The 23,281-nt window shown below is 44.9% G+C and overlaps 1 long non-coding RNA gene across 1 annotated transcript in view; it reads left to right on the top strand.

Annotated features, from left to right (window-relative positions):
- The window catches only part of LOC307205137, an 854,388-nt gene that overhangs the window by 103,296 nt on the left and 727,811 nt on the right, over nucleotides 1-23,281 (top strand). The gene's annotated exons all lie outside the window — the stretch shown is intronic.

The following is a 23,281-nucleotide window of genomic DNA, read 5'->3' as shown; positions in this document are numbered from 1 at the left end:
GATGGAGGGCACAAGGAGAAGGGGATGACAGAGGACGAGATGGTTGGACAGTGTTCTCAAAGCTACGAACATGAGTTTGACCAAACTGCAGGAGGCAGCGGAAGACAGGAGCGCCTGGCGTGCTCTGGTCCATGGAGTCATGAAGAGTCGGACACAACTAAACGACTAAACAACAACAACAAATCTATATCTGCAATGTTTTATTTATTTTCCATACTAAAAAGCATATTCCAGAAGTTATATTGCTTGCTCTTGGCCACGTCTTCGCACAGTTCTGGAGCAGAATCCCTGGTCTGCAGTTGATCAGAGGAAGACTTTGCCTTGCAAACTTGCCCACCGAGCTCAGGCCCTGAAAAGCTTTGCTCTCTGCTCTTGCAGGGAAGTGTCGCGCCAGCGCCGGAGGAGGAAAAAACTGAAACCCGTAGCAGAGTCCCCCCCCCCCCTCAAAAAATAGACCAGAGATAATTGGACTTCATCCAGCAGAGATTTACTTTTTACTGAAAGCAAATGAGCATAAATGGTCACAAATCCAGTACAGTGGTACCTCCTGTTACATACGCTTCAGGTTACAGACTCTGCTAAACCAGAAATATTACCTCGGGTTAAGAACTTTGCTTCAGGATGAGAACAGAAATTGTGCTCTGGCAGCGCAGCGGCAGCGGGAGGCCTCATTAGCTAAAGTGGTGCTTCAGGTTAAGAACAGTTTCAGGTTAAGAACGGACCTCCGGAATGAATTAAGTTCTTAACCTGAGGTACCACTGTACATTCAGGATTGGCACAGTCCATAAAAAACTCAGTTGCAGCACTTACAATAAAACCTGCACTTAAAAGAACTTATAATGAAACTTAAACCTTAACACTAAGCATACAGAACATCAGACTAGAACAAAGAGGCAGAAAACAGAAAGTGAGGCCCAGGCTCCTCCTGGTCTTAATACTATGGTCAGTAGGACCTTGACAGAAAGAACAACAAACCAGTTTAAACCAGCTGGCTAGCAAAGCCTCTGATCTAGCAAGCTCAGCTTTTGCAAGGCTTCTGTCAGTTGCTATGGTTCAAGGAAACCTTGGGCCAGAGAGGTCAGATTTCCAAATAGAGAGGGGAGATATCAGTCTGAAAAAGTGAGAGTCATGCAGCTCTCGTTTGTGCCCAGGGGGGCTGTGAAGGATTCTGTCCCTGTGTTAATTCATGGGAGGGGTGAATTTGGATTTCTTACCTCATTGAACAGGAGTGGGGATGTTGTGGCCTCCAGATGTTGCCAAATTGCAACTCCCATCATGTCAATGGCCAGCTAGGGATGATGGAAGTTGAAGTCCAACAATGCCTGGAGGACCACAGTTTTCTCATCCCTGGGTCCAAAGGTCTTGACCTTGCCCAATTGGCTTGAAGTTATGGGCCAGAGAACAGCTTGAAGTTATGGGCCAGAGAAAGGGGAAATAAAGGCCATCTGAGAAAAGAGAGGAAGTGTGGGGATGGGGAGGCATTCTATCTTCCTGTGAAAAGATAGATTGGATTTGGGTTCCAACTTTATTTTATTATAATGACAAATTCAACATAAACACAGTATTAATAATAATCACAAGCTTTCAATACAACTTTCTTACTGTTTTGACCTAATACCTAAACTTATACATTAGCAATTCATTTTAAATACAATATTTCATCCCAATGTCATTAAATATACCACATCCTATCTCAATATATACATTCCTCATCCTTCAAGACTCCATTAGCTTCACCCAATTAAGATTCCCTAAAACTGCTGTTCTTATAATAGTTTGGAAATGTATTAAAATAATTCTTCTTGCACACTCCTTGGTTTTGTATTTATTTCCCATCTTTCCGTCCAAGGGGGTGTACGTGGTCTTCCCCCTCCCCACTTTATCCTCAAAACAGACCAGCAAGTTAACTTAGGCTTGCCCAACCCAGCGCCTTGCCAGACAGGCATTTAATTGCTGTGGATCTTGTGCAACACGTCCTTTGATGCAATAATAGTTTGTTGGTGGTGGATTCCTTCTGCATTATCAGGTGTTCTGCAAGGCTTCCCCAGTGCTACCACATTCTTGCTGTCTGGACAGACTATAGAACAGCAAAAGTGGAACAAAAACAAAACAGAGCACCTGTGGTATAGAAAGTTACAGGATTTCAGCAAGAAGTTGAGAGATATGCACCGATTGGAAAGGAAGAGCATAGTATAAGAACATAGGAAGAGCCCTGCAGGATCAGGCCAATGGCCCGTCTACTCCAACATCCTGCTTTTGCAGTGGCCAACGTGATGCCTCTTCTGGGAGACCCTCAAACAACATCTGGCCATAAGAGCCCCCTCCCCTTCTGCGCTTTCCAGCAACTGCCATTTGGAATAGCAGACCTTCACAAACCTTCCAAGTGTCCCTATTTTCCAGGGACAGCCCTGGATTTACAGAAGCCGTTCCGGTTTCTGATTTGATCCCAGAATGTCTTGCTTTTCCTTAGGATGTCCCTATTTTCTTCTGCCCCTTCATGGATTACTGCCTTGTTGTGGTGAAGGGGCTTGAATAACTCCAAGAAACTATGAGCTATGCCTTGCAGGGCCACCCAAGACGGACATGTCATAGCCAAGAGTCTAGACTAAATGTGATCCACCTGGTGGAGGAACTGGCAAACCACTCCAGTATTTTGCCAAGAAAACTCCATGGACATAAAAAAGGAGAAGCTTTGAGAAGAAAGTGAGAGTTTCCAAGGCATGCTCTGGTTCATGGGGTCACGGAGAGTCGAACACGACTAAGATGACTAAACAACAACAATTTCCTTCGGAGAAATGTTGGAAGGTATGTAAATGTACAGTGTGAATGTGGTCCGTTAATTTCAGCTAGTCCACTCTGAGCAGGACTCAGTTGGTAATGACATCAGTACTTTCAGAACCAGACAGAGGGCCTTCTCTGTAGTGACACCCTCCCATCAGATGTCAAGGAAATAAGCAGCTATCTTATTTTTAAAAGACATCTGAAGGCAGCCCTGTTTAGGGAAGTTTTTAATATTTAATGCTGTATTGTTTTTAACACTCGATTGGGAGCCACCCAGAGTGCCTGGGGAAACTCAGACAGATGGGCGGGGTATAAATAATAATAATAATAATAATAATAATAATAATAATAATTATTATTATTACAATTTCTGTGTTATGTGCTGCTCAGCTTTATTTGTGAGACCCTGTTGCGTTTTGTTTCTAATTGGGTTTTTTTTAAAGGAAATGGCACGGGATGATGTAGTAGCCCCATCATTTTCTTTCTTTCTTTCTTTTGGCAAACCCACTTAGAGCTGATGATGATGGATTGAAAACAACAACACCCGTTTATAAATAAATGATACGTCTTGAGATAATGGGGGGGGGGAGGGTGGCTATCATGGAGAAAACCCACCACCACCAAGCAGAAAACTTCTGATATTTACCTGCCTCCTTCTAATGCCGGCTACCGTGGAAAGTTTGGAACAGTTCCATTCGTTTAAATATAGGAAGTGTTGCCAAGGGATCCACAGAGTGGAAAAATCTGGGCCATAGCAGAGACAGCTTTGCCAGTCGGCACCTGGTGGGGGTGAAGTCACAGAGAGAGAGAGAGACAGAGAGAGAGACCGGCTGTCAGTTCAACATACATAATTTCCACTGATCCTGACAGACAGCTCTGTTCCTTCCCGTCTCTTCAGAGCGAATCCAGAAATAGGCCAGCCAAGATGGAATGGGTCCTCCCCCCCCTTCCCTTTCCTAATTTTGGCCCGAAGTCCTCCTGTTTCTTACTTAAAAGCACAAGGTTTGGCTAAGGGAGCAGAGAGCTGGCTGTCTCTGCTTCCCCTTAAGGAAGTGTACTGCCCCCTGCTGGAAGTGGAGTGGAGCTGCAATAGTCAGTCAGTTGCCATGTGCTGAAATGCAGTTGACTCTGGGGTGGAGCTGAAACTTGCAGGAGGGAAATGTTTGGGAGGGTGCACCTTATCTGCATGACAAATGGAAGATTTTTCATTTTAACATTAACTTTCATGCCAAGATGTATAGTAGACGTTGCAATATGGGAAAGCAAAAGAAGAAGAAGAAGAAGTCCGTATGTTTAAAGAAATAACCATCATACAAGAAAGAGGTTCATAATAAAATTTGCAATTAATAATAATAATAGTTCACATATGCTAAAATTGCTTGAACAGTTTACAGCTATGAAATCAATCCATTGGGGCATTAATCATCTGGGTGGCGCTGTGGGTTAAACCACAGAGACTAGGGCTTGCCGATCAGAAGGTCGGCAGTTTGAATCCCCGTGATGGGGTGAGCTCCTGTTGCTCAGTCCCTGCTCCTGCCAACCTTGCAGTTCGAAAGCATGTCAAAGTGCAAGTAGATAAATGGGTACTACTCCGGCAGGAAGGTAAACAGCGCTTCCGTGCGCTGCTCTGGTTCACCAGAAGCGGCTTAGTCATGCTGGCCACATGACCCGGAAGCTGTACGCCGGCTCCCTTGGCCAATAAAGCAAGATGCGTGCCGCAACCCAGAGTCGGTCACAACTGGACCTAATGGTCAGGGGTCCCTTTACCTTTACCTAATCAAAATATACGATAAAACTAACAATTAAAAAGCAACACTAGAGAGTTCAGCTTAAGGAATGTGTGTCTGAACAGGCGTGTTTGCAGGAGCCGGCGGGATGCCAATACTGATAGTGCCTCCTGTATTTCAGCAGGGATGGCACTGGTGTCACCAGTGGAGAAGCCTGCCAGTGTATTATCACATTGCTGAAGGTTGCTCACACCATGCTGTTGCATCCAAAAAGCATTGGAAGGATTTCAAAATTGAGCTGCTATTTATCCTCCTGTGTTTCAACTCTCATGCGTATGAAGTTAGTTATCCTTACCCATGTAACCTATGACCTGGTCCTGTGCGCATGCCTCCTCCAATTTCAGTCGGACTTACTCCCATGGAAGTGTGCAAAGAATCACAGTCTTCGTTGGGTTTATTCATTTTCCATCAGAAACAAGAGTGGGGTTTTTTGGAGAGAAATGAACACATACTTGTTGGAAGCACCTCCACACATTATGTGTAAGGTTAGAAGTTATGAACACATAAAAAAAAAAGACTGGGAACCATTTATGTTGTATCTACAGAAACAATGTAAAGAAATGGGCTCATTATTGGGATTTGAGTAAACACTTACAATTAACAATATAAATATAGAAGATGATGTTAAAATGATAACAGTATGAAACCACGTAATTTAAAGAATTTAATATTAGGATATAATAAAGCAAGCAGGAGAAGTTAATATATAATAAACCAGAAGAGGAGGTTGAGGGAAGTCGCCGGGGGGGTGGAACGACCTGGGAATTGCATTTTTTGTTATTTGATATGATGCTATTATGGTAAAACTGTAAAACTCAATATTTTAAAAAAGAAGAAGTTATGAACACAAGAGCATAAGGAGGCTGCCTTATACTAAATCAGACCAGTGGTCAACCTACCTCAGCATTTCCTACACAGACTGGCAGCAGCTCTCCAGGATATCAGGCAATGAGTAGTCCTAGTCCTATCTGAAAATGTTGGGTATTGAACCCACAACTTTCTGACTGCAAGGCTTATGCTTTGCTATTGCCCTTCCCTACTCATCTTTTTCTTGCCTTGACTCAGATTGCGTATGGCTTTGTAGGGAAACAAACAGATGTATTAAATTATTCCGTAAGTGCAAGAAACTAATAACCTTTTGTAAGCTACCTTGGGAAGGCCCTGCCCCCAAAAGAGGCATATAGGTTTCTTTTTTAGAAAAGCATTTTTTTTATTTAATAGGATTTATATATCACTTAGTCATCAGAACGCCTAAGCAGCTTATATAAAATATACCTTAAGAATAATGATAAAAATCGGATCATAGAATCATAAAGTATTTTCATTTCTAAGCAGAAATGACTATTCATGTACGTGATGACAGCAGCGAGGCTATTACTGGCCCAGAGATGGAAAGAAGACAAGGTTCCAACCAGAGAGGATTGGCTGATGAAGATGATGGACTATGCTGAAATAGTAAAAATGACCAGGAAAATCAGAAACCAGGAAGAGAAGAATTTTAAGAAGGAATGGGCAAAATTGATAATGTACTTAAAAGAACACTGTAAACAACTAAAAATGTTGGCAGGATTTGAGTCATGCTTGTAATGTTCGAAAAACTATGGAAAAATGGATTATTATTCTTTTAACAAATTAGAGAAAATAAGAAATGCAGATGAAAAAAAGATTGACAATGGTAACCATGTAAGGGTGAAGGGAAGTCAAGGGATCCAGAGAATCCTAAATGAGGTGGTGAATGATGTGTTTGAATTTAAATTTGTTATGTAAAACTTAATAAAAATATATTGTTTTTAAAAAATAGAATCACAAATTAGCCCAGGGATCTTCTACTCCAACTCCATTGTGATGCAGGAATCACAGCTAAAGAATCCCTGGCAGATCTCTGCTTAAGATCTTCCAGAACCTTTCAAGGTAGTCCATTCTACTGTTGAACAGCTCTTCACAGATGTTAAAAAACAAGTTAGCTCTCTCACTCCCCCCCAAAGAAAAGCAACTGGTTTCAAAATATATGTTACAAAATAAAACTACATACTAAAAGGCATGTCCAAGCTGCAAATACAAGTGGATTTGCTTAAGCAGAAAAGATTTCAGCAGCTGTACAAAACTGTACAACAATGGTGCCTATGAGCAGGGTGCTCCAAAGTGAATTTAAATGTAAGTATTTAGAAGGGACGCGGGTGGCGCTGTGGGTTGAACCACAGAGTCTAGGACTTGGTGATAAGAAGGTTGGCAGTTCAAATCCCCACGACGGGGTGAGCTCCCGTTGCTCAGTCCTTGCTCTTGCCAACCTAGCAGTTCGAAAGCATGTCAAAGTGCAAGTAGATAAATAGGTACTGCTCTGGCGGGAAGGTAAACGGCGTTTCCGTGCGCTGCTCCGGTTTTCCAGAAGCGGCTTAGTCATGCTGGCCACATGACCCGGAAGCTGTATGCCAGCTCCCTTGGCCAATAAAGCGAGATGAGAGCCGCAACCCCAGAGTCGGTCACGGCTGGACCTAATGGTCAGGGGTCCCTTTACTTTTTTATTTAGAAGGAATGATTGCCAGAACTCTCAAAAATAGCTTGGCTACCTCACGGCTGTAGAACAAATCCTTTCTTTGCTGAAATGCGTAGGACAAGTAAGTGCAGAAATTATTGGAGCTTGATTAGTTAGTTGATTGCTTCCTCGCTTATGTAGTTTGCAATGCTGAAGAGCCATACAGATTTCCTAGGAGTCAGCCTGGAAGGAATCACCAGTAAGAGACCTGATCTGAGTCTGCTATTGAGTGGCGCTTATGGTTGGTGTGCCTGCAGCTTGGGTTTTGCAGGAAAAGCATCCAGGCCTTACTGCGAGTTGATTAATTACCAGGGGTCAGCAAACTTTTTCAGCAGGGGGCTGGTCCACTGTCCCTCAGACCTTGTGGGGGGGCTGGACTATATTTTGAAGGGGGGGAATGAACGATTTCCTATGTCCCACAAATAACCCAGAGATGCATTTTAAATAAAAGGACACATTCTACTCATGAAAAAACACGCTGATTCCCAGACCATCTGCGGGCCAGATTTAGAAGGTGATTGTGCTGGATCCGACCCCCGGGCCTTAGTTTGTCTACCCATGAATTAAGCCAATGTAAGAACGTTAAGAAGAAGAGCCAAAGGATCAGGCCATAGGAAGGTGCCATGTCCCATTCTTGGTCCTAGGGTTGGAAAAATCTGTTCATTTCAGTTCTCCATGTTTCTCATTTTTCAATGTTTCTCCACATTTCTGCAGCAAATTTACTGTTATTATTTTATTCCTCGTGGGTAATAATCAGAATTTCATTGTGAATTTCTCCCCATAAGACAGGCTTTTATACACCATTTTAACCAGCAGATTCATTTTTGCAAAGCTATTTCCTCCATAATAATGCCTGTTTGCATGTTATTCCCCCCTCCCCAGCAGGCGTGTTTTGGTGCACTTGACCCATCAGGACAGCTGCATTGCAAAATTCAGAGAAGGGCAAATTCGGTGTAAGGCTGTGCTTTGGTTGATGCAATATTTTGAAATGTGCAGATTAGCTAAATTCTGTGCCAGAGTACCAAATAGGCAGAGTAGGCACTGGCCTAGGGGGCCCCATGCCTTTTAGGGGCCCCGCAAAAGCAGATCAAAATAATATTGATTTGACCTTGAAAGAAAATTACAATCAAGCTTGAGCACGCGCACGAGGGCCTCCCCAAGATTTCTTTTTCTTTTTTGAAAATACTTTTTATTTGATTTTACAAGTATAAAATTATAACAATCTCAAACACATACTCAAATCTAGAGTTTTCTATGAATCTCCAGACTTCCCACCATCCCCTCCATGGGTCTTATTGTCATCATTTTCAACTGCATATTATTTCATGATTCATATTTTAGGTCTACCCATATTATCCAAAGTCTCCACAGGGTTTGATCTGGCACTGGCTAAATTTACCATTATTATTATTATTATTGTTGTTGTTGTTGTTGTTGTTGTTGTTGTTGTTGTTGTTATCTTCAATTTATACACCACCCTATGCCTGGAGGTCTCAGTGCGGTTCACAAACAAGACCACAACATATAAAATCAAACCAAAAACAATAACCCAATAAACACCCCCCCCCAAAGAACCACATTCTAAAAGGGTGTTGGATATACTGTAAATCAGATCAACCAAAGGCCTGGTTAAAAAGGAACATTTTTGCCTGGCTCCTAAAGGTGTATAATGAAGGCACCAGGTGAACTTCCCTGGGGAGAGCATTCCACAGACAGGGAGCCATTGCAGAAAAAGCCTGTTCTTATGTTGCCACCGTCCAGACCTCTTGAGGAGGAGGCACACGAAGGAGGGCCTCAGAAGATGATCTCAGGGTCCGGGTAGGTTCATATGGCAAGAGGTGGTCCTTGAGATATTGTGATCCTGAGCCATTTTATAGGTCAAACCTAGCACTTTGAATTGGGCCTGGAAACTAGACCAGGATCAGTGTAATATGCTCAAACCGTCCTGCTCCAGTGAGCAGCCTGGCCGCTGAATTCTGCACTAGCTGAAGTTTCCGAACCATCTTCAGAGGCAGCCCTACGTATAAAGCATTGCAGTAATCTAACCTTCAAGTTACCTTTAAATGTGAACTGTATCAGATCTCTCCCCCCGCCCCCGTCCATCTAGCTCCATACTGTCTACACTGACCTGCAGCTGCTTCCGTGTTCCACGCAGCGGACATCCTTAGTCCTACCTAAGGATGCTGGGGGCTGAGGCTGGAGAGGAGCAGATGTTCTGCCACTGGGCTAAACTTTTCTTGGATGTGAAAAGTTCTCCCTTCTGCCACCCCCCCCCCCACCCCAGACTAAGCTGCAAGGAAACGCTTTGGGGGCTCAAATCTTGATCCCTTTCTGCCTCTGGAATTACGCCTCGGACTTCTGGCTGGCTCAAATCTATCGGCCTGCCATTCGCGCTCCTTGCACCTATCGAGAGCATGGCCTTATCTGCGAGTCGTGGGCATGATGAGAAGCCGGTCTCCCTCCCTGCCTGCCTTAACCCTCTTAGTGGTAATCCTGCCTTTAATGCTGCTTTGAACAACTGTGCCGCCGAGTCGGCCGAAGCTGACCCTTCAGCCTGCGCGCTTCTGCCCATTCGGGGGACTCTCCGACTCCCGGCGAGATAACAGGGCAAATCCTCCCTGGGCAGCTAACGGGATTGTCACACTTAGAGAAGTTGAGCCAGAAAGCAAACTTTGGAGAGCGGTTCCCGGGCGCAGGATTTAGCTCAGTCGTGGAACGGCGGTAGGGGTGGGGGGAACCCAACCATGTTGTTTTCCTTCGCTTGGTTGTCCTGGATTCATGTCATGCTACAGGATGGACACAGATGGATCAATTCACTCCAGCAGCTTTGGGGAAATGAGGAAAGGTCTTAGGTTTGTGAATCTGGGCTTGCTACAAAGTGCTTAAAAGACTAGTGGTTGCCAGGCATGTGAAGGCCCTGGAAGACTCTGCACAAAGAGAGGGAGATACAGTGGTACATCGGGTTACAGACGCTTCAGGTTACAGACTCCGCTAACCCAGAAATAGTACCTCGGGTTAAGAACTTTGCTTCAGGATGAGAACAGAAATCGTGCTCCGGCGATGCAGCGGCAGCAGGAGGCCCCATTAGCTAAAGTGGTGCTTCAGGTTAAGAACAGTTTCAGGTTAAGAATGGACCTCCGGAATGAAGTAAGTTCTTAACCCGAGGTACCACTGTATCTGGAAGGCACACCAAGTTGCAGAGGCACATCGGTCTGTCTCTCATTGATGAAGTAGACTCCTACCGATGAAATCCTGGGTTTGAGAGGGCTGGAGCTTCCTGCCCCAAGACTGGCAGGAAACCTGAGCTGGGAAGGGTGGCGCTGTGGTCTAAACCACTGAGCCTCTTGGGCTTGCCGATCAGAAGGTTGGCGGTTCAAATCCCCATGATGGGGTGAGCTCCCGTTGTTCTGTCCCAGCTCCTGCCAGCCTTGCAGTTCGAAAGCATGCAGTGCAAGTAGATAAATAGGTACCTCTGCAGCGGGAAGGTAAACGGCGTTTCCGTGTGCTCTGGTTTCCATCACAGTGTTCTGTTGTGCCAGAAGCGGTTTAGTCATGCTGGCCACATGACCCGGAAAGCTGTCTGTGGACAAATGCCTGTTCCCTCAGCCTGAAAGTGAAATGAGCACCGCAACTCCATAGTCACCTTTGACTGGGGTCCTTTGTTGTTGTTTAGTTGTTTAGTTGTGTCCAACTCTTCATGACCCCATGGACCAGACCACGCCAGGCGCTCCTGTCTTCCACTGCCTCCCGCAGTTTGTTCAAACTCATGCTGGTAGCTTCGAGAACACTGTCCAACCATCTCATCCTCTGTCATCCCCTTCTCCTTGTGCCCTCCATCTTTGCCAACATCAGGGTCTTTTCCAGGGAGTCTTCTCTTCTCATGAGGTGGCCAAAGTATTGTAGCCTCAGCTTCAGGATCTGTCCTTCCAGTGAGCACTCAGGGCTGATTTCCTTCAGAACGGATAGATTTGATCTTCTAGCAGTCCATGGGACTCTCAAGAGTCTCCTCCAGCATCAGAATTCAAAATCATCAATTCTTTGGCGATCAGCCTTCTTTATGGTCCAGCTCTCACTTCCATACATCACTACTGGGAAAACCATAGCTTTAACTATACGGACCTTTGTTTGGGGTGGGGGGTCCTTTACCTTTACCTTTTTATAGCTCAATGGTAGATAATCTGCCTTGGGTGCAGAAGGTAGGGTTGCCCTATTTCAAAAAGTCAAAATCCGGACACAAAACTTGTTGAGGTTTTCTCGTCTTCTCCAAAGGTTTTGAGCTATTTTGAGCTTCAAACGTGGGCTGCCATGTGCCCGGGTTTTCTTGGACATTTTTACCGATTTATGAAAGTTCCTCTCGGACATGATTTCCAATGGACGAATCTGGGATATGTCCGGGAAATCACACATTTATGGCAGCCCTGCAGAAGGTCCCAAGTAGGGCTGGGACAGACTCCCTGTCAGAAACCCTGGAGAGACACTGCCAGTCTGTGTAGAGCACACTGAGCTAGACCAGTGTTTCCCAAGCTTGGGTCTCCAGCTGTTTTTGGACTACAGCTCCCATCATCCCTAGCTAGCAGTACCAGTGTTCAGGGATGATGGGAACTGTAGTCCAAAACCAGCAGGAGACCCAACTTTGGGAAACGGTGAGCTAGGTGGAACAGTGGTTTGAGTAGCATAAGGTAGCTCCTTATGTTCCTCTGCCTTTTAAAAAATATATATAATTTTGTGTATTCCATTTGGACATATGACATGCAACAGTTACATAAAATAGGAATTAAAATAAAAGAAAGGTATAGGCTCAAATAAATGTTTCTGAATATATTAACAAAATTGTGCTAAAGTATATATAAAATAATTATTACAAATATGAAATGATGTATAAGAACGTGCATGCTTAGATTTTGCATATTTTGCATCAATAGCAATTTATATGGGTTTTATAAGGATTTATAGGTAGTAAGGGGGGGAAATTATAATATATACCTCATGCATGCCAAACTGTGCTGCAAAATGTTGCTATGTCTTCAGGGAAGGACCACAACCAGTGACAGAGCATGTGTACTGCATGCAGACGGCCCTGGGTTCAATCCCCAATGGCACCTCCAGGTAGGGCTGGGAACATCCACCACCTGAAACCCTGGAGAGCTGCTGCCAGTCAGAGCAGGTGACACTGAGCTAGATGGACAAATGGTCTGATTCAGTATAAGGCAGCTCCCTAAGTCCCTATGTCCTCCACTAGGTTGAGATGTGTCATTGAGGAAGAGCCATAGAACAGTGACAGAACATCTGCCCTGCATGCAGAAGTCCCCAGGCTCAACTCCTGGCATCTCCAGGGAGGGCTGGGTCACGACCCCTAGAGAGCTGCTGCCAGTCCGTGCAGACAACACTGGAATAGATAGACCAGTATAAGGCAGCTTCCTGTGAACATTAATGCTGTTGGGGGTGCAATCTTGGCTCCTGGTCATTGGTATCTCCCCTTTATTCTTCCGGCCTCGAGGGCTTGACCCTTCTGCCACCCTCCCTCTCTGCCTCCTCTATCTCTTCATTTTATGTCCCAGCTACACTCCCTCTCCCTGCTTCCCCCCCGCCCCCCGCCAGCCAGAACTTCCTGGACATTCCCTGCCAGCCCCTTTAATTGTCACCTTTCTGTTCTCTCCTTCAGATTAATCAAAGCCAGTCCCCCCATATTAATGGCACGGCACGGATTAAAATAATGCAACACATTAAAGATGTAATTTAAAATTAATAACTCATAATTATTTATCATGGTGTATCAGCGGAGCTATGAATTTCCCTGCTCTTCACGTTCCTACTTCCTCTTGTTCTCCTCCCCTCCCGTCCCCCGCCCGCTTCAATTCAGGCCATTACTGAGGCTCCGTTTAGGTCCTCGGATCTAATACGGTCCCTTTCATTCTGCCGGCATTAATTGGGATAAATCAGCACTTAAGGAAAGCCATCTATTTGAAAGGACAATTGGTGATCATTTAATCAGAGCTTTGCCTGAGTGAGAGGGAGGAGGAAGGGGCAAAACAAGGGAGCCCTTTGCCCCAGGAAGAGCAAGCACCAGGTAAAATTTGGCACTCATAAGGTCCACTGCAGGAATCTTTAAATGGGCCAGTCGGACACCTTTGGAACTCCATCACTGAAGAAGGAATATAACCAGGAAGCAAACCATCTTTCTGATTGCAGGGGGTTGGACTTGATGCATAACCTCCAACGTTTCTCTGATGAAAATAGGGATGTTCTATTAATAATAATAATAATAATAATAATAATAATAATAATACTGCAGCCATCTGACTGGGCTGCCCCAGCCACTCTGGGCTGCTTCCAACATATATAAAAACATAATAAAACATTAAACATTAAGAAACTTCCCTAAACGGCCTCAGTCCAGTATACCTGAAGGAGCGTCTCCACCCCCATCATTCAGCCTGGACACTGAGGTCCAGCGCCGAGGGCCTTCTGGTGGTTCCCTCGTTGCGAGAAGCCAAGTTACAGGGAACCAGGCAGAGGGCCTTCTTGGCAGTGGCACCCGTCCTGTGGAATGCCCTCGCACTAGATGTCAAAGAGAAAAACAACTACCAGACTTTTAGAAGACATCTGAAGGTAGCCCTGTTTAGGGCAGCTTTTAATGTTTGACGGACTATTGTATTTTAATACTTTTTTGGAAGCCACCCAAAGGGCTGGGGAAACCCAGCCAGATGGGCAGGGTATAGATAATAAATTATTATTAAATTATTATTATTATTATACAGGGCTGCCTTCAGATGTCATAGATATTTGGTGAAGATGGGTAAAAAATCCATTATATTAGGGGAAATTGTCTCCTCTCTGTCTCTTCCTCTTCCTCCTCCTCTTCTTCTTACAGTCAAGCCTCAGATCCCGAGCGCCTCCATTATCTTGCAATTTGGCTCCCAAACACCGAAAACCCGGAAGTAAATGCTCAGGTTTTTGAACGCTTTTCGGAAGCCAAATGCCCAATACGGCTTCTGCTTGAGTGCAGGAAGCTTCTGCAACCAATTGGAAGCTGTGCCTTGGTTGTCGAACATTTCAGAAGCTGAATGGGCTTGTGGAACAGATTACGTTCAACAACCAAGGTTTGACTGTATTATTATTATTATTATTATTATTATTATTATTATTATTTGTTAGTCACTTTATCATGTCCTGGGCAACCCAAAGCAACTTAACAACCAAACAGACAGATAAATAATGTATTTATTAATTCATTAAATAAATAAATTAAATACATTGCCTGCATAGGCCTGGTGGAATAGAAAAGTTTTCAGCAGGTGCGTAAAAGTTGACACAGAAGACGCCTGCTGAATCTCTGTTGCCAGGGAGCTCCACAGGACTGGGCTGATGGCACTCAAGGCTTGGTTTCTTGTCATTGTCAACTCAGGAAATGACCAGCGACACTCCTGTGGATGTTCTCAGTGATTAAGCTGGGGTAAAAGAATGCAGGCAGTCCCTGAGGTACCCTGGCTTTGTAAATTCATACCTTCAACCTGGCTTGGTAGTAAGTGGGCAGCCTGTGCAACTGCTTTAACAATGGCATCCCATGTTCTCAGCCAGAAGCTCCTGTCAGCACCCTGCTCACTGCATGCTGCACCCTCCAGATCAAGGGTCAGCAAACTTTTCCAGCAGGGGCCCAGTCCACTGTCCCTCAGACCTTGTAGGGGGCCGGACTATATTTTTTGGGGGAAATAATGAACGGATCCCTATGCCCCACAAATAATCCAGAGATGCATTTTAAATAAAAGCACAGATTCTACTCATGTAAAAACACGCTGATTCCTGGACCCTCTGTGGATTTAGAAGGCGATTGGGCCAGATCCGGCCCCTGGGCCTTAGTTTGCCTACCCATGGTCTAGATCTTCCAAACCAGACCCAAGGGCAGCCCCACACAGAGCTCATTGCAGTAATCAGTGTTGCTTGTGCAGAACCGATCAGGAGGGGGTCAAGACTAGAATGGGCTGTTTCAACCATCGTTAAAGGGTAAAGGTAAAGGGACCCCTGACCATTAGGTCCAGTCGTGACCGACTCTGGGGTTGCGACGCTCATCTTGCTTTATTGGCCGAGGGAGCCGGCATACAGCTTCCGGGTCATGTGGCCAGCATGACTAAGCCGCTTCTGGCGAACCAGAGCAGCTCACGGAAACACCGTTCACCTTCCCGCCAGAGTGGTACCTATTTATCTACTTGCACTTTGACGTGCTTTCAAACTGCTAGGTTGGCAGGAGCAGGGACCAAGCAATGGGAGCTCACCCTGTCATGGGGATTCGAACCGCTGACCTTCTGATCGGCAAGTCCTAGGCTCTGTGGTTTAACCCACAGCGCCACCCACGTCCACTGCCAATGGAAGTCATCTAGGAAGATGGGGGGACATCTTCCCAAACAGCCCTGTTGGGGGAATCAGCACTCCATTCCAGTTCCTTCCAGATCATGCTGAAAGGGATTGTCTCCGGAAGGCAGTGGCGCTCCATGGGGGAAGCCAGTCTGCCCCCACACCCTGTCAGTGTCACCTCTTCTCATCCTGCCTCTGTGAGACTGAGTGTGGCCGCATTCATTCTGGCTCGCTCATTGTCAGCCCACCTGTGCATTGATTTCTTCCCCCATCACACATCAGTGAGAGCACCAGAGAACCTAAACATGCCATTGTTGTTTGATAACTCACATTTCAACAGAGGATCAGCCCGAGACACCAAGAGCTGACAGAAGTGTCGCATGCTGAGCAGTATTGAGTTTGGGGGTGCTCTTTAAGCTGAGCCGTGCAGCCCTTTTCAAAACCACCAGTGGGGAGAAGGGTTGCTGTATTCAGGACCTGGATGTGGGGTTTGCATTGGGGCATCTGGTTGGCCACTGTGGGAATAGGATGCTGGGCTAGATGGGGCTGTGGCCTGATCCAAAAGGGCTCTTAATCCCAAATTAAGTGCCCCTTCTGACCCACTGATTGTCCCCTGCAAAAAAACCCCTCCTTCCCCTGTCTCCATTAGCATGCTGTTGTCTGTCTCGTCACACAATGGAGTGTACCTCCGGGGGCAGTGGCGTAGCGTGGGTTGCCAGTGCCCGGGGCACTAACCTTAACACATAACTCCCAACCCCAAACCATCACCAACGTTCCCAGATGTGCGCTTGATCCAGAGGAAGCCACATAGCCAACTGTGCCAACTGTGGGAAGCCCCACAGGAGGGGCCTAGGAAGCCCCATGCCACCTCCAGGCAGGCCATAGCTGCAGAACACGAGCGAGCTAGTGCTTCCTGCAAGCCGCCTGACTGGAGGCAGGAGGGGAGGAGGCAGACTCCACCGAGAGTTTGGATTTGGATTTGATATCCTGCTTTATCACTACCCTAAGGAGTCTCTAAGCGGCTAACAATCTCCTTTTCCTTCCTCCCCCACAACAAACACTCTGTGAGGTGAGTGAGGCTGAGAGACTTCAGAGAAGTGTGACTAGTCCAAGGTCACCCAGCAGCTGCATGTGGAGGAGCGGGGAAGCGAACCCGGTTCACCAGATTACGAGTCCACCGCTCTGAACCACTACACCACACTGGCCTGTCTTCCGCCTTGATCTCCCCTCCTCCTCTGCTATTGAACTATTGAAGCTATGTTTTGCTTACTTAAGAAAAGCGGTGCTATTCTTTTGAAATTTTGCGTCCTCCCCCAAATTTGCGCTCTGACCAATGGCCCCTCTCGCCCCCCGCAAGCTATGCCACTGTCCTGGGGGTTAAGTCAAGCCACTGTGTTAGCAGCACCAAAGTGACCTCTGCAGGGCACAAGACTGGGCAGTCTGTATGGAGGCCCTGGGCTACCCAGACAATAAGTCACCCGCTCTCAGTCTCGCAGAGCAATACTATTGGCACCAGCTTGGCTGCAGGAGTTGCCAGGAGGAGGAGTATCAGGTGCCATAGCTATAAATAAAGAATGCAGACGCGACCTCCACAATTTATTTATTTTTTTATAATATTTTTTATCAAATTTTCAACAAAAATACAAAACAAACATCAACAAACACAACAACATCCACAAAGAATAATATATATATATAAACAATATCAAATCCATAAAATGGGATTCTCCAAATCCTGTGACACTCCCCCCCCCCCCCCCGGATCCTTAAATTTCTTTTAAACTGCATATCATTTCTGCTCCAAATTATTCATTCCAGCTCAAATTTCATACATTATTTCTAAAATTTCAAGTGTTCTGAAAATCCTGCCAATGTATTAACCTGTTTACAATCCTTTTTTAAGTACGTAATAAGCATTTCCCGTTCTATTTTAAATCTCCCCGATTTAAAATTTAAAAAGAGTTCGGAGAGCAAATTCCGATGCTGAAATTGTGGGATTTTTTAACAGTTTTGCAGCGCATTTTGTAGGAAGAGGTGTAGTTTCTTGCCTGGATTTATATACCGAAGAATGAAATATGAGAACCTTCTCTATGGAGGGCAAAGCTGTTGATGTCTTCCGGCTGCAATGACCATGCTCTCCTTCCACTGCTGGAGGCCATATGCTTTTGAATACCAGATGCTAGGAATCACATGTGGGCAAAACTGCTGTTGTGCCCAGGCCTGCTTGCAGGCTTCCCACTGGGGCATCTGGTTGATTGGTAAACCAAAATTATACTCCCCTGCTTGCAGTCCACAGTGGTACAGTCCATTCTAACGCCTGAGGAGGACTTTACCACCTCATTGTGTTGCACGGGGAGGCTGTACCTTATTTATTGCACAAAGGATTGCTCAATAAATATATTTCCTTGGAAGTAAATTCCACTGCCTACTTCCACTGCCTAGGTGAATATCCTGGTTTCAGTTCCTCCCAGTTACTTATCTCTCCAATCTTGTGTTCGGTTTTCTGCATTTCCAAAAGAGTTTGCAATTTTAAAACAGCCGCATGAAAATTAATCAGTGTTGAATGCAAATGTCCCCAAACATACCTATGTTTTGCAACACAATTTCCCCTCATTTTTGTATGTCGGTTTCCCTAATACCTGAATTTTTTTTTGCACACCGCACACCAGTAATATGCATGTAATTTGGGTGGGGAACGGCATTGCAAAATTGGGAGAAGTGTGAATTTCAAAGGACGGCTGTGTTTTAGTTCGTGCACGGTTTCAGAAAGCGCAAATCAGCTTTTGAATGTGAACTGTATCAAATTGCTCCTCCATTCCTGCTCCTTAATAATGGCATTTGAAAGACTGCAGCCTCCGGGAGCGCTATAAGAAGAACCCCGCCGGATCAGGCCCCAAGTCCAGCCAGCCAGCAGCCAACCACTGATGAAACGCTGGACCACAAATTCCGCAGTCAGCAGGCAACTAGTTACGCAGCCCAGGGGAGATGGTTGGAGAAATGGGACGGTGTCTCTTTAAAAATAAATAAAGACCAAATTAAAAAAAAAAAAAAAGGAGAGGGAGAGAAAGAGAGAGGCAATAAGTATATGCAAATGTGTTGAGCAGTACATGGCTGTCTGTGAAACAGATGAAGAAGGGAAAAAATGCTTGAAGCTAAAGAGAGGAACGAGGCAGCAATAGCTGACCCCGGGGTTAATAATTTTTACTTTTCCATCTCGCTCCATCCATAAAATAGGGGAGGGGAGGGGGGAGAGGGAAGGAATAGAAATGAGCAGATCCCTTGAACGGAAGCCTTGCCACCATTCCTGAAAACGCTACTCGCTGGAGGTGGAGTGGAGATCCTTGTGGGGGCAACTCTCAGCACCTGTGATTCCTAGCAACTGGCATTTGCAAGCGTACTGGGGTTGCCAGGTCAGGAGCTTCCTGGGCTCTGAGGTTTCAGAATGCAAACCTATGACCTAGGGGCAGCCTCTGGAGATGTCAAGGGGGCAGGCACCAGTCAGAGTGAGCAGGCTTCTTGTCTGCTGTTCCAGAGGGTAGGACTCAAACCGGTGGATTCAGATTACAAGAAAGGAAATTCGCCCAACCTCACAATGTCTATGACAGCTGTGTACCGACCTGAAGGAAGGCAGACCCTCCAAGTGTCCCTATTTTCCAGGGTCGTCCCTGATTTAGAGAAGCCATCCCAGTTTTGGATTTGATCCCAGAATGTCCCACTTTCCCCTATTTTCATTGGAGGAATGTTGGAGGGTATGGAGTGATCCGACCCCTGAGGCATCTGAAGGCAATACTGTATTTTTCGCTCTATAAGACGCACCAGACCATAAGACGCACCTAGTTTTTGGAGGAGGAAAACAAGAAAAAATAATATTCTGAATCTCAGAAGCCAGAATAGCAAGAGGGATCGTTGCGCAGTGATCCCTCTTGCTGTTCTGGCTTCTGGGATAGCTGCGCAGCCTGTATTTGCTCCAGAAGACGCACACACATTTCCTCTTACTTTTTGGGAGGGAAAAAGTGAGTCTTATAGAGCAAAAAATACGGTATGTTGGAAGCTGCCCAGAGTGGCTGGAGGAACTCAGTAAGACATGTGGTATAAGACCAGGGGTCAGCAAACTTTTTCAGCAGGGGGCCGGTCCACTGTCCCTCAGACCTTGTGGGGGGCCAGACTATATTTTCTGGGGGGAAATGAACGAATTCCTATGCCCCACAAATAACGCAGAGATGCATTTTAAATAAAAGGACACATTCTACTCATGTAATAACACATTGATTCCTAGACTGTCTGTGGGCCAGACTGAGAAGGCGATTGGGCCTGATCCAGCCCCCGGGCCTTAGTTTGCCTACCCATGCATAAGACTATGTTATTCCAAGATCATGTTCAAAATTAGGGGTCGTCTTATATATGGGTAGTGCATTTTGGGACCGTGGGATTGGCGAGTTGGAGATTGCTATTGGTGGCTGCTGTTGATTGGACTGTTGTTGATTGGCTGTTGTTGATTGGCTGTTTTCCCGGCGATGTGGGACAGAGGATAGGTTGCTCTGGCGATGTGCGTTGTCGGTCTGGCGGGTGAGCTTTTTTTGGCATTTCCACCCCCCCCCCCAAAAAAAAAAGCTTAACAATTCTGTGCAATCCTCCCCCAAAAAGCTCAACAACTTTGGGGAATCTCTCCCCCCCCCCATTTTCCTAATTTTGAGTCCCCCAAAATAGGGGGCGTGTTATACATGGGGGCATGTTATCCACGGAAAACTGCAGTAGTAAAATTATGATTATGGAATGGGACGTCCCTTTTTATTGGAGAAATGTTGGAGGCCTCTATGAATCAAAACAGAGACATTGTCTGTACCTGTGTTAATTATGAAAATACTTCAATAAAAACAATAAAAAGGAGATTCTGAAAGCAAGAGCTATTTGATAGTGGAACTTTCCTTCATTGGAGGGTGTGTTCCCCCCCCCCCCCCAAAAAAAGAGGTTGGATGTCCATCTCAAAAGGATTCTTTAGCTCGCGCATTCGCAGCAATGCTAAATCATGCTTTGTGCATGCAAATCATGCCGCGCACCTGCGCAGACACGGCGCTTCAGGTTGCGGGCTTTTCATGTTGCGAACGGGCCTCTGGAACGGATCCCGTTTGCAACCAGAAGCACCACTGTACTAGGGTAAAGTGTGCTTATGATGCACATATAAATAAACGTTGTGAACAACTTGGAACCAGTTTACCTGCGAGATTGCTTCTCCCAATATATTCCTCCTCAACTGCTTCAATCTGCAGAAATGGCACCGTTACACATGCCCTCTAATAGGCATTCCACATCTGTAAGGAAGAAATCCTTTAGTGTGGCAGCACCTATACCTTAGAATTCCCTGCCTACTGATATTAGGCAGGCCCCTCCGCTGTATCTTTTCGGCACCCACTAAGAACATTTTTGTTTACTCTCCGGAATAGAACAATCCTGAATCATAAAATAACACAATTAGAGATCGAGGAGGCCATTCAGAACATGCAATTGGGCAAGTCTCCAGGGCCAGATGGGCTTACCTCCAAATATTATAAGACATTGAAAGACTATTTGATACATCCATTAATGGAGGTTTGCAATGAAATTATGGAGGGGAAGAAGGCACCGGAGTCGTGGAAAGAAGCTTTCATCACATTGATACCCAAACTAGAAACTGAAAAGACACAACTTAAGAACTACCGCCCCATCTCCCTCCTAAATGTGGATTACAAAATATTTGCAGACATTTTAGCAAGTAGATTTAAAAAAGTTTTAAATGAAGTAATTCACAAGGACCAGGCAGGCTTTCTCCCAGGTAGACATTTGTTTGCAAACACGAGGAACATTATTGATATTTTGGAACTCTTGCAAACAAACATTAATACAAAAGCAGTTTTGATATTTATAGACGCGGAGAAGGCCTTTGACAATATCTCCTGGAAGTTTTTGAAAAGAAATTTGGAAGGAATGGGAGTGGGGCGGGGGTTTTATAATGGGATAGAGGCAATTTATTCAGAGCAAAAGGCAAAACTGATAGTCAACAATGTGGTGACAGAAGAGTTTAGAATTGAAAAAGGAACACGACAAGGTTGCCCTATATCCCCTTTGTTATTTATATCGGTCCTAGAAGTGCTCTTGAATATGATTAGAGGAGACCGGTTGGTGGAAGGTATCCAGGTCGGAGCGAAACAATACAAACTGAAAGCATTTGCAGATGACCTAGTTTTGACCCTACAGGAGCCAGAGCCCAGTACTAAAAGGGTATTACAACTGATTTATGAGTTTGGTCGAGTGGCAGGATTTAAACTTAATAAGCAAAAAACTAAGGTTTTGGGAAAAAAATTGACTTTTTCAGAATCAGAAAGGTTTCAGAAAGAGACAGAATTAAATGTGGTTAAAAAAGTGAGATACCTAGGGGTAAATATAACAGCGAAGAACAGGAACTTATTTAAAGACAATTATGAAAAATGTTGGTCTGAAATTAAAAGGGATTTAGATGTTTGGTCAAGACTGAAACTTTCTTTGACAGGATGTATTGCTGCAATTAAGATGAATGTATTGCCAAAAATGTTATTTTTGTTTCAAACTTTGCAGATTGTGGACAAAATGGAGTGTTTTGGGAGGTGGCAGAGAGATATTTCAAGATTTGTCTGGCAGGGCAAAAAGCCCAGAATTAAGTTTAAGATATTAACTGACGCTAAAGAAAGAGGGGGATTTGCCCTGCCGGACTTAAAGTTGTATTATGAATCAGCAGCTTTCTGCTGGTTGAAAGATTGGCTACTTCTTGAGAACACTGATGTTTTAGATTTGGAAGGATTCAACAATGCGTTTGGGTGGCATGCATATCTATGGTATGACAAGGCTAAAATACATAAGAATTTTAAGAACCATGTTGTCAGAAAAGCCGTATTTAATGTCTGGTTGAGATATAAAGACTTATTAGAAAACAAGACCCCAAGGTGGTTATCACCAATGGAGGCTAAGGCTGTGAAAAAACTCAATATGGAGGCCAAATGGCCGAAATATTGGGAAATAATAGAAAAAGATGGAGATAATTGGAGGTTGCAGAGTATGGACAAAATAAAAGATAAAGTGCGAGATTGGCTACATTATGCTCAGATTAAAGAAGTTTTTAAGTTGGATAAAAAGGTAGGATTCCAGGTGGAAAAATCAAAGTTAGAAACTGAACTGTTAGAACCCAGCTCTAAGATACTTTCAAGAATGTATAATTTGCTGTTAAAATGGAATACACAGGATGAAACGGTCAAATCAGCCATGATAAAATGGGCACAGGACATAGGGTACAACATCATGTTTGCTGACTGGGAAAAGTTATGGACTACAGGTTTGAGATTTACGGCATGTAATGCCTTGAAAGAAAATATTATGAAAATGATATACAGGTGGTACATGACCCCAGTCAAGCTTGCAAAGATATACCATGTGTCTGATAATAAATGTTGGAAGTGTAAACAAGCTGAAGGAACATTCTTTCACCTCTGGTGGACTTGCCCTAGAGTGAAGGTTTTCTGGGAAATGATTTACAATGAACTGAAAAAGGTATTTAAGTATACCTTCCCTAAGAAACCAGAGGCCTTTCTCTTGGGCATTGTTGGTCAGAGTGTGCAAAAGAAGGATCGAACCTTTTTTATGTATGCTACAACAGCAGCAAGGATACTCATCGCTAAAAGCTGGAAAACTCAAGAATTACCCACACTGGAAGAATGGCAGGTGCAACTGATAGACTATATGGAATTGGCGGAGATGACAGGCAGAATCCGAGACCTGGGAGAAGAACTGGTGGAGGAAGACTGGAAGAAATTCAAGGACTATCTAC

Source organism: Podarcis cretensis (genome assembly GCF_951804945.1).
Source record: "Podarcis cretensis genome assembly, chromosome: 16".
Classification (NCBI taxonomy): Eukaryota; Metazoa; Chordata; class Lepidosauria; order Squamata; family Lacertidae; genus Podarcis; species Podarcis cretensis.
Note: the sequence above shows the minus strand (reverse complement) of the source record. Positions and strands in the feature narration are given on the sequence as shown.